Source organism: Pseudophryne corroboree, chromosome 10 (genome assembly GCF_028390025.1).
Source record: "Pseudophryne corroboree isolate aPseCor3 chromosome 10, aPseCor3.hap2, whole genome shotgun sequence".
Classification (NCBI taxonomy): Eukaryota; Metazoa; Chordata; class Amphibia; order Anura; family Myobatrachidae; genus Pseudophryne; species Pseudophryne corroboree.
In genome coordinates, this window is record NC_086453.1 from 22,892,151 (window position 1) to 22,909,516 (window position 17,366).

At 46.0% G+C, this 17,366-nt stretch overlaps 1 protein-coding gene across 3 annotated transcripts in view; it reads right to left on the bottom strand.

Moving 5' to 3' along the window:
• The window catches only part of FXYD1 (FXYD domain containing ion transport regulator 1), a 45,772-nt gene extending 42,185 nt beyond the window's left edge, over positions 1-3,587 (bottom strand). Inside the window, exon 1 of one of the 3 annotated variants that reach the window (XR_010188521.1) lies at positions 3,284-3,587. The gene's annotated coding sequence lies outside the window, so the exon portion shown is untranslated. The remainder of the gene's footprint in view (positions 1-3,283) is intronic. The other 2 variants (XM_063942219.1, XM_063942218.1) reach the window with 2 other exon arrangements.
• Between the last annotated feature and the right edge of the window lie 13,779 nt (positions 3,588-17,366).

Genomic DNA, 17,366 nt, shown 5'->3' on the forward strand with positions numbered 1-17,366 from the left:
ACGTGCGTTTTTCCGAACACTCCCTGAAAACGGTCAGTTGACACCCAGAAACTCCCACTTCCTGTCAATCACTCTGCGGCTGCCTGTGCGACTGAAAAGCATCGCTAGAACCTGTGTGAAACTACAATGTTCGTTGTAATAGTACGTCGCACGTGCGCATTGCGCCACATACGCATGTGCAGAAGTGCCTTTTTTGCCTCATCGCTGCACAGCGAATGAATGCATCTAGCGATCAACTCGAAATGACCCCCAAAGTGCACTGTGTTTGGGGGAGACTATAGCCTGTTACATGCTAACTAAGCGTCCTTCAGGGGTTGCTGACAATCGCTCTAAAATAAAATATAAACTCAAACATTTGGAAACCCCCCTCCAGAAATCCTGCGTTTGCCCCTGTGCAGTGTAGTATAACCTGAAGACTTAAGCTCTGCCAGGATCCCATCATTTCCTCGGGGTCAGCTTAGCACTGGTAATATATATAGACACTGGCAAGCCTCAGACCTTTATATTTATACCAACTTGTCCCTAGCGAAGAATGTGTGTCCTTCCCATCCCCTCCTAAATAGGATCTCTCCCACTTTCCTGCTGCAGGCTCTCAGCTCTGCATCTGCTGGCTACAACTCAGCCCAAAACCCACCAGTGTAAGGCGGAACGTGGCGCCACTCACATGCAGAACCAGCAGAGGATTTTGGCATCAGCTTAGAAATAATGTTGCTAATCTTTACCCAAAACCCCTGACTAGTAACAAGTCAGACATTATCATATAAGATACATCTATCTATCTATCTATCTATCTATCTATCTATCTATCTATCTATCTATCTATCTATCTATCTATCTATCTATCTATCTATCTATCTATATCATTTTTACTTATTTATTTATTTTTATTTATTGCTATTATTTATTATTATTATTATTATTTTTATTTATTTATTTTTTATTATTATTATTTTATTTATTACTATTATTTATTATTATTTTTATGTATTGTTTATTTTTATAAAAATTTTTTTTTACTTATTTATTTATTTATTTATTGCTGAAGTTTTTCAAACCAACAAACAATTTGATTTTTTATTTATTTTTATTTTTTTACTATAAGTTAATTTTTGGTGACTTTTAACCGCCATGCTGTGGCCTGTCTTGTAACATGTGTTCCCCGCTCACTAGGAATTGTGTGCAGATAACCGGAGCACTTTAGCAGACTATTATGGGATGGCATCTAGACACCGTTATCAGGACAGGGGGAGGTTTTGTATTAACTATTTCAGCAGACTGCGCAAGGGGGAAGCAAATGACTTTTTTCTTTATGCAGATGCGCTTTTATTCTTTTATATAGTTCCTCCATTTCGCTCAGCAACTGTGTGGACATCGGTCATCTCAGTAACCCTCAGGTTACCCAGGGCGGTCTGTGTTTTCACACTTCCGGAGCCAGTGAACCTGCATCTAAGGACACAGCCGTTGTCCTTGGCACACCCAGAAAGTGGGGTTATCATCACGCCCCGCTACCAAATGGCCACAGCAGAGCCTTAGGGGCAATGCGAGTGATCTGGCGCCGTTCAGCTCTTTCGCCATCGGAGATGTGCGTAAACCATCGATTTTACATACATCTCTGGATAAGGCCGTTAGGGGCAGATTTATCAATGAGTGCTGTTCTTGTTATCGCTCAATAGGAATGATAAATGGTGAATGAAAATGGTGCTCCAGCCAATCAGCTCCCAACTGTCATTTTCAAACACAATGGTCAGAGAATTTATGCTGATTGTCAGTTGCCAGGGTCAACTTCACTAGCTATGGTAATCTCTGGTTGTCACTAGGGTCATCACCAGTTGTAAGGGTCATCTTTTTGGTTTTTGACAGGGCAACCATCTTCGGTTGCTAGGGTCATCGGTGGTTGCCGGGGCCATCGCTGATTGACAGGGTCATCTCCAGCTGCAGGGCCCATCTCTGGTTGCTAGGTCCATCACTCGTTGTCAGGGTCATTGCTAGTTGCCAGGGCCATTGCCGATTGCCAGGGAAATCTCCAGTTGTATGGGAGATCTCTGGTTGTCATGGCCAGAACTGGTTGTCAGGGACATCGCCACGTGCTAGTGTCATCTCTGGTTGCCAGGGCCAACACTGGCTGTTAGGGTCATCGCCAGTTGCAAATGTCATCTCTGGTTACAAAGGCCATTACTGGTTGCCAGGGCCATTGCTAGTTTCCAGGGCAACTGGTGGTTGCCAGGGCAATCTTCAGTTGCATGGGACATCTCTGGTTGCCACGGGCAACACTGGCTGTTAGGGTCATCACTAGTTGCTAGTGTTATCTCGGGTTACCAAGGCCATTACTGGTTGCTAGGGCAATTGCTGGTTGCTAGGGTAATTGCCCAGTTGCCAGGGTCATCATGATAAATATGGCAAGTTTACCCATGTACAGAACAGAAGGCATTGCACAGTAACTGTGAGACTATTGTATTAATGTCTGTACCTGCGCACATATGGAAAACATGACTCTTCCTGCAATAACCACCCTGCATGGTGTCACTGGAAAATATTCTCCAACAGCCTCGTGTACGGCGCCTCTAAACTAAATATAAACTGCGCTTCTCATGTATTATAACTGGCAACACAATCTGTAATACAGAAATCTGCATGCAATAAATATGACATTAAATATATTGCGTAACAGATTTCCATAAAAAATATTGTTTTATTTTTTCCCATCATTGGCCCATCAGAAATAAGTAAATAAGGAATCATTTTACAGTGCAGAAACCCCCCCAGAGAATTGTAGAACAATGAACAGATTCCACTTTCCATTCAGAGACCCCTGTTCTGTGTCATAAAATATTAACTCCTCTATTTATCATACACTGTATATATAATGTTAGACATAAAAGCGTAATACATTTCTCATCAGTCCACCATTCCTATTTTACATGATAGAGCCCCTTCCGAAGAAGCATATTTCAATTTTCAACCCTGCAGGAACAACAGGTGACCTCAATTATACTGCAGCATTGCAGACAAGGGTTAATCTCTGTACAGTAAAGCAGGAAAGGCACAAGAAGAGGGGTCCCCCAGCTGCCAATACCTCTAGTGGAGTCATATTGGGTTATATAAGATATACTGTAAGATTGCAGAAACAAAATTAGAATTCTAGTAGTAGTGTCTAAGTTTAGTAACAACTGCGTAGCGGTCTGACACAGAGACACAACACACAGACACAACACACAGAAACAACACACAGACACAACACACAGACACAACACACAGAAATAGTACATACAAGAAACTTTCTCACCAAGACTTTGCAAAAGAAGTTTCCTGTCAGCTCCCTCCAGGGTCTGGGTGGGGGATAAGGTGGTTGTCCTGGGTTCAGCTGTCAATCAGCCAGTGCCTGGGCATTTGCAAGCCACAAAAATGATTCTGTTTACACTTTTCCAAACTTTTCCGGCTCCGCCTCCTGCTCCCCTATGTAACTTTCCCTACACCCCTCTCCTTGCGTGTGTCTCAGACTGCCTAGTACTTCTGTCCCTCACTTATCCGTCTGTCTCTCACTTTCTATTCCTCTTGCCCTATTTGGCATTATCTGTTCCTCCCAGCCAAACCCCTCTCCCCTCAGTCACTCTGTTTATCTCTTTCTCTCTCTCTCTCTCTCTCTCTCTCTCTCTCTCTTTCTCGCTCTCTCTCTTTCTCTCTCTTTACATCTATATTCCTAAATATCCCAGTCTTGGATTTCTTTCATCTGCTTATTTTATGCTGTATCCCCCCCCGTCCTGCCCCTCTATCTAAGCAGGAGCATGCAATAATCACATGCTGCTTGGCCGACACTAGGTCTACAGCCAGGAACAATGAGAGATTATTGCAGACTAACTCTGAAAGAACATAAAATTGGAAAAATTCACGCTGCGGCAATACGCTATACGTCGCTTTCCATAATTGCCCAATGGGAGGCTTTTTAAATTGATTTATGTTTAGGTGAGAGAGGGGGGCAGTGGTGCAAGAAGGGAACTGGGGAGGTAAACAGTCAGGACTGGGGATTATGTCAAGTGTCACGTGCAAGGACAGTGTTCCCTAAGGACCAGCAGTGGTTTAGGAAGCAATGAGGGGCCTATTTAGAATAAAGTAAGGGGTCTATTTACTAAGCTTTGAATGGAGATAAAATGGATGGAGATAAACTACCAGCCAATCAGCTCCTAACTGTCATGTCACAGGCTGGGTTTGAAAAATGACAGTTAGGAGCTGATTGACTGGTAGTTTAGCTCCGTTCACTTTATCTCCATCCAAGGCTTAAGTAAATAGACCCCTAAATCCTTAGAAAACAGCCACATTTGGGTTTCGGGGATACTTGGTGCTCCCACAAATTTGGAGCGCTGGTTATGCACGTACAATATCTCTGGCGGGTCCAAAAGTGATTGCATAAGCCATCAATTCATTGTTACGCATTTTCTCTTATCATAGCTCATGTCGCACTGTCTGATTGTTCTTATAGTACATAGGTGGTCATTCCGAGTTGATCGCTAGCTGCTTTCGTTCGCAGCACACCGATCAGGCAAAAAAACGGCACTTCTGCGCATGCGTATGGGGCGCAATGCGCACGAGCAACGTACTTTCACAACAGGTGATGCAGTTTCACACACGGTCTAGCGACGCTTTTCAGTCGCACTGCTGGCCGCAGAGTGATTGACAGGAAGTGGGTGTTTCTGGGAGGTAACTGACCATTTTCGGGGAGTGTGTGGAAAAACGCAGGCGTGTCAGATACAAACGCAGGTGTGCCTGGGGAAACGCAGGCGTGGCTGCCCGAACGCAGGGCGTGTTCATGACGTCAAAACAGGAACTGAACAGTCTGAAGTGATCGCTAGCTAGGAGTAAGTCTCGAGCTGCTCAGAAACTGCACAATCTTTTTTTGTAGCAGCGCTGCGATCCTTTCGTTCGCACTTCTGCTAAGTTAAGATACACTCCCAGAGGGCGGCGGCTTAGCGTTTGCACTGCTGCTAAAAGCAGCTAGCGAGCGAACAACTCGGAATGAGGTCCTTAGCCACTAAAAAAAAGCATTTAACAATGCTTTGATATGAAGAATGATACATTTCTAGGCTTTTACGTGAAGTTTGATAAATTTGTATTCGTGTTGTAGCGTCAATGGACAGACAGCCTTTGCATGCCGGCCTTCAGACTGAGCGACCGAACCTGCTGCCTGTATAGGGCGTGAGACATCCAGACACTCATATTGCATCATCAATGCATCATTTGGGGTCTTTCAGCCGATGTGCCCCCTGGCTGTTTTGGGTAGACTGACCGACATTTAAACAAATGTAATTGTTGTCTGACTAAATGGTGATAACATGGGGAACAATCCATCCAAATGTGCATGAGATGTTCTGCAAAATATATTATTTATTACCCATGAATCGGTGGGAAGTTGCAACAGCAAAGTGTAACTACCACAGAAGCAAGCACACAGCCGTTACTGGGCCCGCTGGGCAATTCTCTGTTTTAAGTCATTTAAATAATTACTATTGTATTAATATTTTGCAACTGGAGAGTTAAGGGGCCTACAAACGGTGTGATGGCTATATACGGGAGCGAGCATCGTTCATCGTTGGTTCTATACACACGGTATGATATGCACTAGTTTTTCTAACGCCGCTATAGATTATGGGGGTCATTCCGAGTTGATCGCTAGCTGCATTCGTTCGCTGTGCAGCGATGAGGCAAAAAAACGGCACTTCTGCACATGCGTATGCGGCGCAATGCGCACGCGCGACGTATATTACAACGGACGATGTAGTTTCACACAAGGTCTAGAGAAGCTTTTCAGTCGCACTGCTGGCTGCAAAGTGATTGACATAAAGTGAGCGTTTCTGGGTGGCAACTGACCGTTTTCAGGGAGTGTTCGAAAAAACGCAGGCGTGCCAAGAAAAAGGCAGGCATGCCAGGAAAAATGCAGGCATGGCTGGCCGAACACAGGGCGTGTTTGTGACGTCAAAACAGGAACTGAACAGTATGAAGTCATCGCAAGCGCTGAGTAGGTTTTGAGCTACTCTAAAACTGCACAAAAAAACTTTGCCGCCGCTCTGCGATCCTTTCGTTCGCACTTCTGCTCAGCTAAAATACACTCCCAGTGGGCGGCGGCATAGCGTTTGCACGGCTGCTAAAAACGGCTAGCGAGCGAACAACTCGGAATGACCACCTATGTAGTCCATATCGATAGCTAGAATCGTACCGTGTGTATGCGGCGTAAGTGGGAAAAGCAGAAAAAGAAAAAGTTGTATCTGTATCTGTTGAAGTTGCACTGATAGAGCCAAATTCAAAAACTTTATTGTGGTGAAGATTGACTGGACTATAAAGACCCTACAATGCTTTGTACACAGCTCTGCTATAACAGATCCCCTTCATTGCGCCAGAAGTGTTAATACTCCCCACGTGGGTGCTGAACGCTCCCCCCTCCCATCCAATTCCAAATGACTCTCAGCTGCAAAATGTAGATTAATAAAAACAACGGATTTCTGCCAATGTTCTGCAGTCTTAATGTGTTTTGTAGCCACTACCCAACGATACTTAAATGACCCATTTGTTCTTTTCAGTTTAGAGAATTCCAGCACTCCCTCTCCCTCTCCCTCTCCCTCTCTCTCTCTATTCCTGAAAATTCCAGCGCATGGTCGCCTTCCCCCCTGCAGTGGGATGAGCTGGAAACTTTCTTCGCTCGTTACTAAATTCATTTTCAAGCAGGGAGGAATGAATAGAGAAAGTATCTCTTTGTGTGAGCCCCTCGGTTGCTGAGGAGGAAATGTGGGTTAGCAAAATAGGCAATTATGGTTATATATTGCAACAAATACATCAATAACCTATTTCCGTAAATGCACACCTAAAAATAGTCTCACCGTATATGTTCAATTCAAAAGAAAGTTTAAATCTATTGGGGGTCATTCCGAGTTGTTCGCTCGCAAGCTGATTTTAGTAGCTTTGCACACGCTAAGCCGCCGCCTACTGGGAGTGAATCTTAGCTTATCAAAATTGCGAACGAAAGATTAGCAGAATTGCGAATAGACACTTCTTAGCAGTTTCTGAGTAGCTTCAGACTTACTCGGCATCTGCGATCAGTTCAGTGCTTGTCGTTCCTGGTTTGACGTCACAAACACACCCAGCGTTCGCCCAGACACTCCTCCGTTTCTCCAGCCACTCCCGCGTTTTTCCCAGAAACGGTAGCGTTTTTCCGCACACACCCATAAAACGGACAGTTTCCGCCCAGAAACACCCACTTCCTGTCAATCACATTACGATCAGCAGAACGAAGAAAAAACCTCGTAATGCCGTGAGTAAAATACCTAACTGCATAGCAAATTTACTTGGCGCAGTCGCACTGCGGACATTGCGCATGCGCATTAGCGACTATTCGCTCCGTTGCGACAATAAAATAAAGAGCGAACAACTCGGAATGACCCCCATTGTTCTTTGTCTGTTTCTTGTTCAGTTATATGTGGTAGAATAATGATGCGTTCCCTACCGAAACTCATAAATCTCTGAGGAATTTCATGGCTTGATAAGTGCAGAAGGCTTTATTTAGGCCTATAGTATATTAAAGGCACATGTGTATTAGGATATAATTCGTTTTGTTCAGTGTATTTTTGTTTATTACCGTGAAAGCTTGCTCAGCTCAGGTTGACAGATATTCGTAGGTACAGCAGGGCAAGCTCTTCCTGAAACTACAAATTCCAGCAGGTTTGGCATATGTTAACAGGTCATGCTGGTACTTGTAGTCAGTGTCGGACTGGGGCATGAAGGGCCCACCGGGGGAATGCAGTTATAGGGGCCCATACTTAGGGGTGTGGCCAGCCTACAAAGGGGGTGTGGCCAGCCTACAAAGGGGGTGTGGCCAGCCTCCACAGATGCTTGAAATACACAATAGTCTAGTGCAGTGTAATGCAACATATCTACCATGTATAATACAAGTGCAGAGTCCGGAACCTGATCCCTAGAGGAAGGAGTGGGTCCTCAGGCAGTGGGGCCCACCGGTGGTTTCCCTGGTACCCCTGTGGGCCAGTCCGACCCTGCTTGTAGTTGCACAACAGTTGGAGAACCACAGGTTGCCTACCTTTGATTCATGCGCTCCAGAGATTTCCTAAAATGTTTCTCCTTTTATCTCTAGTCACTTTGTTTTATTTGATCTTTATTTTGACTCATTTAAAGCCAGTATTTCGCTAAATTGATATGGCCACTAGGGGTGCTGTGCTGATATTTAACTTTGGGGGAGATCTATCAAACCCCGGAGAGAGATGAAGTGGATAGAGATACAGGAGGAGATGTATCAAATGTTGGAGAGTGATAAATTGGAGAGAGATAAAGTACAAACCAACCAGCTCCTGTCATGTTTCAGATACAGCCTGTAACATGGCAGTTAGGAGCTGATTGGCTGATACTTTATCACTCTCCACTTTATCTCTTGCTGATGTCTGATACACCTCCCCCAAAGTAGCAACCAACCAGTTTCTGTCATTTTTCAAACATAGCCTGTAACATGGCAGTTAGGAGCTGATTGGCCGGTACTTTATTTCTTACTTTATCTCTCTCCAAGCTTTCATGAATCTGCCCCTAACACCTTTATCTGTAGTTATCTTCACGTCGTTTGCCATGTGTATGCAGAAATGCGCCAATGTGTCCTCAATCAGCCACGGTGTCACTGCGAGTATAAAGAGCGCAGCGCCACACAGACAACTGCTGGACTAAAATCTGCATCGCTCCAGGACTGGGGCTTAGTGACACCTCGATGTTCTATCAAGCGCAGCCAATATTTGCTTTAGGCGACCTTGGACTATCCTTCCGACCCACCAGTTTAGTTCAGCTGCTGCATACAGGCACAGAGCCATCTCCGCTTGTTTTACAGCTACCAGAGATTGGGGGGGAGAGCAAATACATTGTTTAACCTGTTCCGTGCTGGCCTGCGCTGCTATATCCATACTGTTCTCTTTGTGAAGTTATTGCTAACTAGAGATGAGCGGGTTCGGTTTCTCTGAATCCGAACCCGCCAGAACTTCATGTTTTTTTTCACGGGTCCGAGCGACTCGGATCTTCCCGCCTTGCTCGGTTAACCCGAGCGCGCCCGAACGTCATCATGACGCTGTCGGATTCTCGCGAGGCTCGGATTCTATCGCGAGACTCGGATTCTATATAAGGAGCCGCGCGTCGCCGCCATTTTCACACGTGCATTGAGATTGATAGGGAGAGGACGTGGCTGGCGTCCTCTCCGTTTAGAATAGATTAGAGAGACACTTGATTTACTAATTTTGGGGAGCATTAGGAGTACTCAGTACAGTGCAGAGTTTTGCTGATAGTGACCACCAGTTTTATTTATAATCCGTTCTCTGCCTGAAAAAAGCGATACACAGCACACAGTGACTCAGTCACATACCATATCTGTGTGCACTGCTCAGGCTCAGGCCAGTGTGCTGCATCATCTATTATCTATATATAATATTATATATATCTGTCTGACTGCTCAGCTCACACAGCTTATAATTGTGGGGGAGACTGGGGAGCACTACTGCAGTGCCAGTTATAGGTTATAGCAGGAGCCAGGAGTACATAATATATTATATAGTGAGTGACCACCAGACACACAGTGCAGTTTATTTAATATATCCGTTCTCTGCCTGAAAAAAGCGATACACACAGTGACTCAGTCAGTCACATACCATATCTGTGTGCACTGCTCAGGCTCAGGCCAGTGTGCTGCATCATCTATATATATTATATATCTGTCTGACTGCTCAGCTCACACAGCTTATAATTGTGGGGGAGACTGGGGAGCACTACTGCAGTGCCAGTTATAGGTTATAGCAGGAGCCAGGAGTACATAATATTATATTAAAATTAAACAGTGCACACTTTTGCTGCAGGAGTGCCACTGCCAGTGTGACTAGTGACCAGTGACCTGACCACCAGTATATATAATATTAGTAGTATACTATCTCTTTATCAACCAGTCTATATTAGCAGCAGACACAGTACAGTGCGGTAGTTCACGGCTGTGGCTACCTCTGTGTCGGCACTCGGCAGCCCGTCCATAATTGTATATACCACCTAACCGTGGTTTTTTTTTCTTTCTTTATACATACATACTAGTTACGAGTATACTATCTCTTTATCAACCAGTCTATATATTAGCAGCAGACACAGTACAGTGCGGTAGTTCACGGCTGTGGCTACCTCTGTGTCGGCACTCGGCAGCCCGTCCATAATTGTATATACCACCTAACCGTGGTTTTTTTTTTCTTTCTTTATACATACATACTAGTTACGAGTATACTATCTCTTTATCAACCAGTCTATATATTAGCAGCAGACACAGTACAGTGCGGTAGTTCACGGCTGTGGCTACCTCTGTGTCGGCACTCGGCAGCCCGTCCATAATTGTATATACCACCTAACCGTGGTTTTTTTTTCTTTCTTTATACATACATACTAGTTACGAGTATACTATCTCTTTATCAACCAGTCTATATATTAGCAGCAGACACAGTACAGTGCGGTAGTTCACGGCTGTGGCTACCTCTGTGTCGGCACTCGGCAGCCCGTCCATAATTGTATATACCACCTAACCGTGGTTTTTTTTTCTTTCTTTATACATACATACTAGTTACGAGTATACTATCTCTTTATCAACCAGTCTATATTAGCAGCAGACACAGTACAGTGCGGTAGTTCACGGCTGTGGCTACCTCTGTGTCGGCACTCGGCAGCCCGTCCATAATTGTATATACCACCTAACCGTGGTTTTTTTTTCTTTCTTTATACATACATACTAGTTACGAGTATACTATCTCTTTATCAACCAGTCTATATATTAGCAGCAGACACAGTACAGTGCGGTAGTTCACGGCTGTGGCTACCTCTGTGTCGGCACTCGGCAGCCCGTCCATAATTGTATATACCACCTAACCGTGTTTTTTTTTTCTTTCTTTATACATACATACTAGTTACGAGTATACTATCTCTTTATCAACCAGTCTATATATTTGCAGCAGACACAGTACAGTGCGGTAGTTCACGGCTGTGGCTACCTCTGTGTCGGCACTCGGCAGCCCGTCCATAATTGTATATACCACCTAACCGTGTTTTTTTTTTCTTTCTTTATACATACATACTAGTTACGAGTATACTATCTCTTTATCAACCAGTCTATATATTAGCAGCAGACACAGTACAGTGCGGTAGTTCACGGCTGTGGCTACCTCTGTGTCGGCACTCGGCAGCCCGTCCATAATTGTATATACCACCTAACCGTGGTTTTTTTTTCTTTCTTTATACATACATACTAGTTACGAGTATACTATCTCTTTATCAACCAGTCTATATATTAGCAGCAGACACAGTACAGTGCGGTAGTTCACGGCTGTGGCTACCTCTGTGTCGGCACTCGGCAGCCCGTCCATAATTGTATATACCACCTAACCGTGGTTTTTTTTTCTTTCTTTATACATACATACTAGTTACGAGTATACTATCTCTTTATCAACCAGTCTATATATTAGCAGCAGACACAGTACAGTGCGGTAGTTCACGGCTGTGGCTACCTCTGTGTCGGCACTCGGCAGCCCGTCCATAATTGTATATACCACCTAACCGTGGTTTTTTTTTCTTTCTTTATACATACATACTAGTTACGAGTATACTATCTCTTTATCAACCAGTCTATATTAGCAGCAGACACAGTACAGTGCGGTAGTTCACGGCTGTGGCTACCTCTGTGTCGGCACTCGGCAGCCCGTCCATAATTGTATACTAGTATCCAATCCATCCATCTCCATTGTTTACCTGAGGTGCCTTTTAGTTGTGCCTATTAAAATATGGAGAACAAAAATGTTGAGGTTCCAAAATTAGGGAAAGATCAAGATCCACTTCCACCTCGTGCTGAAGCTGCTGCCACTAGTCATGGCCGAGACGATGAAATGCCAGCAACGTCGTCTGCCAAGGCCGATGCCCAATGTCATAGTACAGAGCATGTCAAATCCAAAACACCAAATATCAGTAAAAAAAGGACTCCAAAACCTAAAATAAAATTGTCGGAGGAGAAGCGTAAACTTGCCAATATGCTATTTACCACACGGAGTGGCAAGGAACGGCTGAGGCCCTGGCCTATGTTCATGGCTAGTGGTTCAGCTTCACATGAGGATGGAAGCACTCAGCCTCTCGCTAGAAAAATGAAAAGACTCAAGCTGGCAAAAGCAGCACAGCAAAGAACTGTGCATTCTTCGAAATCCCAAATCCACAAGGAGAGTCCAATTGTGTCGGTTGCGATGCCTGACCTTCCCAACACTGGACGTGAAGAGCATGCGCCTTCCACCATTTGCACGCCCCCTGCAAGTGCTGGAAGGAGCACCCGCAGTCCAGTTCCTGATAGTCAGATTGAAGATGTCAGTGTTGAAGTACACCAGGATGAGGAGGATATGGGTGTTGCTGGCGCTGGGGAGGAAATTGACCAGGAGGATTCTGATGGTGAGGTGGTTTGTTTAAGTCAGGCACCCGGGGAGACACCTGTTGTCCGTGGGAGGAATATGGCCGTTGACATGCCAGGTGAAAATACCAAAAAAATCAGCTCTTCGGTGTGGAGGTATTTCACCAGAAATGCGGACAACAGGTGTCAAGCCGTGTGTTCCCTTTGTCAAGCTGTAATAAGTAGGGGTAAGGACGTTAACCACCTCGGAACATCCTCCCTTATACGTCACCTGCAGCGCATTCATAATAAGTCAGTGACAAGTTCAAAAACTTTGGGTGACAGCGGAAGCAGTCCACTGACCAGTAAATCCCTTCCTCTTGTAACCAAGCTCACGCAAACCACCCCACCAACTCCCTCAGTGTCAATTTCCTCCTTCCCCAGGAATGCCAATAGTCCTGCAGGCCATGTCACTGGCAATTCTGACGAGTCCTCTCCTGCCTGGGATTCCTCCGATGCATCCTTGCGTGTAACGCCTACTGCTGCTGGCGCTGCTGTTGTTGCCGCTGAGAGTCGATGGTCATCCCAGAGGGGAAGTCGTAAGCCCACTTGTACTACTTCCAGTAAGCAATTGACTGTTCAACAGTCCTTTGCGAGGAAGATGAAATATCACAGCAGTCATCCTACTGCAAAGCGGATAACTGAGTCCTTGACAACTATGTTGGTGTTAGACGTGCGTCCGGTATCCGCCGTTAGTTCACAGGGAACTAGACAATTTATTGAGGCAGTGTGCCCCCGTTACCAAATACCATCTAGGTTCCACTTCTCTAGGCAGGCGATACCGAGAATGTACACGGACGTCAGAAAAAGACTCACCAGTGTCCTAAAAAATGCAGTTGTACCCAATGTCCACTTAACCACGGACATGTGGACAAGTGGAGCAGGGCAGGGTCAGGACTATATGACTGTGACAGCCCACTGGGTAGATGTATGGACTCCCGCCGCAAGAACAGCAGCGGCGGCACCAGTAGCAGCATCTCGCAAACGCCAACTCTTTCCTAGGCAGGCTACGCTTTGTATCACCGCTTTCCAGAATACGCACACAGCTGAAAACCTCTTACGGCAACTGAGGAAGATCATCGCGGAATGGCTTACCCCAATTGGACTCTCCTGTGGATTTGTGGCATCGGACAACGCCAGCAATATTGTGTGTGCATTAAATATGGGCAAATTCCAGCACGTCCCATGTTTTGCACATACCTTGAATTTGGTGGTGCAGAATTTTTTAAAAAACGACAGGGGCGTGCAAGAGATGCTGTCGGTGGCCAGAAAAATTGCGGGACACTTTCGGCGTACAGGCACCACGTACAGAAGACTGGAGCACCACCAAAAACTACTGAACCTGCCCTGCCATCATCTGAAGCAAGAAGTGGTAACGAGGTGGAATTCAACCCTCTATATGCTTCAGAGGTTGGAGGAGCAGCAAAAGGCCATTCAAGCCTATACAATTGAGCACGATATAGTAGGTGGAATGCACCTGTCTCAAGTGCAGTGGAGAATGATTTCAACGTTGTGCAAGGTTCTGATGCCCTTTGAACTTGCCACACGTGAAGTCAGTTCAGACACTGCCAGCCTGAGTCAGGTCATTCCCCTCATCAGGCTTTTGCAGAAGAAGCTGGAGGCATTGAAGAAGGAGCTAAAAGGGAGCGATTCCGCTAGGCATGTGGGACTTGTGGATGCAGCCCTTAATTCGCTTAACAAGGATTCACGGGTGGTCAATCTGTTGAAATCAGAGCACTACATTTTGGCCACCGTGCTCGATCCTAGATTTAAAGCCTACCTTGGATCTCTCTTTCCGGCAGACACAGGTCTGCTGGGGTTGAAAGACCTGCTGGTGACAAAATTGTCAAGTCAAGCGGAACGCGACCTGTCAACATCTCCTCCTTCACATTCTCCCGCAACTGGGGGTGCGAGGAAAAGGCTCAGAATTCCGAGCCCACCCGCTGGCGGTGATGCAGGGCAGTCTGGAGCGACTGCTGATGCTGACATCTGGTCCGGACTGAAGGACCTGACAACGATTACGGACATGTCGTCTACTGTCACTGCATATGATTCTCTCAACATTGATAGAATGGTGGAGGATTATATGAGTGACCGCATCCAAGTAGGCACGTCACACAGTCCGTACTTATACTGGCAGGAAAAAGAGGCAATTTGGAGGCCCTTGCACAAACTGGCTTTATTCTACCTAAGTTGCCCTCCCACAAGTGTGTACTCCGAAAGAGTGTTTAGTGCCGCCGCTCACCTTGTCAGCAATCGGCGTACGAGGTTACATCCAGAAAATGTGGAGAAGATGATGTTCATTAAAATGAATTATAATCAATTCCTCCGCAGAGACATTGACCAGCAGCAATTGCCTCCACAAAGTACACAGGGAGCTGAGATGGTGGATTCCAGTGGGGACGAATTGATAATCTGTGAGGAGGGGGATGTACACGGTGATATATCGGAGGGTGAAGATGAGGTGGACATCTTGCCTCTGTAGAGCCAGTTTGTGCAAGGAGAGATTAATTGCTTCTTTTTTGGGGGGGGTCCAAACCAACCCGTCATATCAGTCACAGTCGTGTGGCAGACCCTGTCACTGAAATGATGGGTTGGTTAAAGTGTGCATGTCCTGTTTTGTTTATACAACATAAGGGTGGGTGGGAGGGCCCAAGGACAATTCCATCTTGCACCTCTTTTTTCTTTTCTTTTTCTTTGCATCATGTGCTGATTGGGGAGGGTTTTTTGGAAGGGACATCCTGCGTGACACTGCAGTGCCACTCCTAGATGGGCCCGGTGTTTGTGTCGGCCACTAGGGTCGCTAATCTTACTCACACAGTCAGCTACCTCATTGCGCCTCTTTTTTTCTTTGCGTCATGTGCTGTTTGGGGAGGGTTTTTTGGAAGGGACATCCTGCGTGACACTGCAGTGCCACTCCTAGATGGGCCCGGTGTTTGTGTCAGCCACTAGGGTCGCTAATCTTACTCACACAGCTACCTCATTGCGCCTCTTTTTTTCTTTGCGTCATGTGCTGTTTGGGGAGGGTTTTTGGAAGGGACATCCTGCGTGACACTGCAGTGCCACTCCTAGATGGGCCCGGTGTTTGTGTCGGCCACTAGGGTCGCTTATCTTACTCACACAGCGACCTCGGTGCAAATTTTAGGACTAAAAATAATATTGTGAGGTGTGAGGTATTCAGAATAGACTGAAAATGAGTGTAAATTATGGTTTTTGAGGTTAATAATACTTTGGGATCAAAATGACCCCCAAATTCTATGATTTAAGCTGTTTTTTAATGTTTTTTGAAAAAAACACCCGAATCCAAAACACACCCGAATCCGACAAAAAAAATTCGGTGAGGTTTTGCCAAAACGCGTTCGAACCCAAAACACGGCCGCGGAACCGAACCCAAAACCAAAACACAAAACCCGAAAAATTTCAGGCGCTCATCTCTATTGCTAACATCAGGCCCTATTTCCAGGGACAAGTATTAAATTTTTTAGATTTGGATGTTTTTGGAAATGTTCCTATTTTTCATTTCTCTAACGTCCTAGTGGATGCTGGGGACTCCGTAAGGACCATGGGGATAGACGGGCTCCGCAGGAGACAGGGCACTTTAGGAAAGAATTTGGATACTGGTGTGCTCTGGCTCCTCCCTCTATGTCCCTCCTCCAGACCTCAGTTTGAATCTGTGCCCGGACGAGCTGGGTGCTGTTCAGTGAGCTCTCCTGAGCTTGCTATAAGAAAGTATTTTGTTAGGTTTTTTTATTTTCAGGGAGCTCTGCTGGCAACAGGCTCCCTGCATTGTGGGACTGAGGGGAGAGAAGCAAACCTACTAACTGAAGATAGGTCCTGCTTCTTAGGCTACTGGACACCATTAGCTCCAGAGGGATCGTACACAGGATCTCACCCTTTGTCGTCCGATCCCGGAGCCGCGCCGCCGTCCCCCTCGCAGAGCCGGAAGACAGAAGCCGGGTGAAAGAAGAAGACGTCAAAATCGGCGGCAGAAGACTCCAGTCTTCAAACTGAGGTAGCGCACAGCACTGCAGCTGTGCGCCATTGCTCCCACACTAAACCCACATACTCCGGTCACTGTAGGGTGCAGGGCGCAGGGGGGGGGGGCGCCCTGGGCAGCAATTAGGACCTCTTGGCAAAAAGTGGGCATATATACAGTTGGGCACTGTATATATGCATGAGCCCCCGCCATAATTTTACACAGAAACGCAGGACAGAAGCCCGCCGCTGAGGGAGCGGGGATTCTTCCTCAGCACTCACCAGCGCCATTTTCTCTCCACAGCTCCGCTGAGAGGAAGCTCCCCAGGCTCTCCCCTGCAGATTCACGGTAGAAGAGGGTAAAAAGAGAGGGGGGGGGGGGCACATAAATTAGGCGCAAAAACATTATATACAGCAGCTACTGGGTTAACACTAAGTTACTGTGTGATTCCTGGGACATATAGCGCTGGGGTGTATGCTGGCATACTCTCTCTCTGTCTCTCCAAAAGGCCTTGTGGGGGAACTGTCTTCAAAAAGAGCATCCCCTGTGTGTGTGTGGTGTGTCGGTACGCTTGTGTCGACATGTTTGACGAGGAAGGCTATGTGGAAGCAGAGCGGGAGCAAATGAATGTGGGGTCGCCGCCGACGGCGCCGACACCTGATTGGATGGATATGTGGAAGGTTTTAAATGATAATGTTAATTCCTTACATAAAACTTTGGATAAAGCTGAAACCTTAGGACAGTCGGGGTCGCAGCCCATGCCTGATCCTATGTCGCAGAGGCCGTCAGGGTCTCAGAAGCACCCACTATCCCAAATTGTTGACACAGATATCGACACGGATTCTGACTCCAGTGTCGATTGCGATGATGCAAAGTTACAGCCTAAATTGGCTAAAGCCATCCGTTATATGATTATAG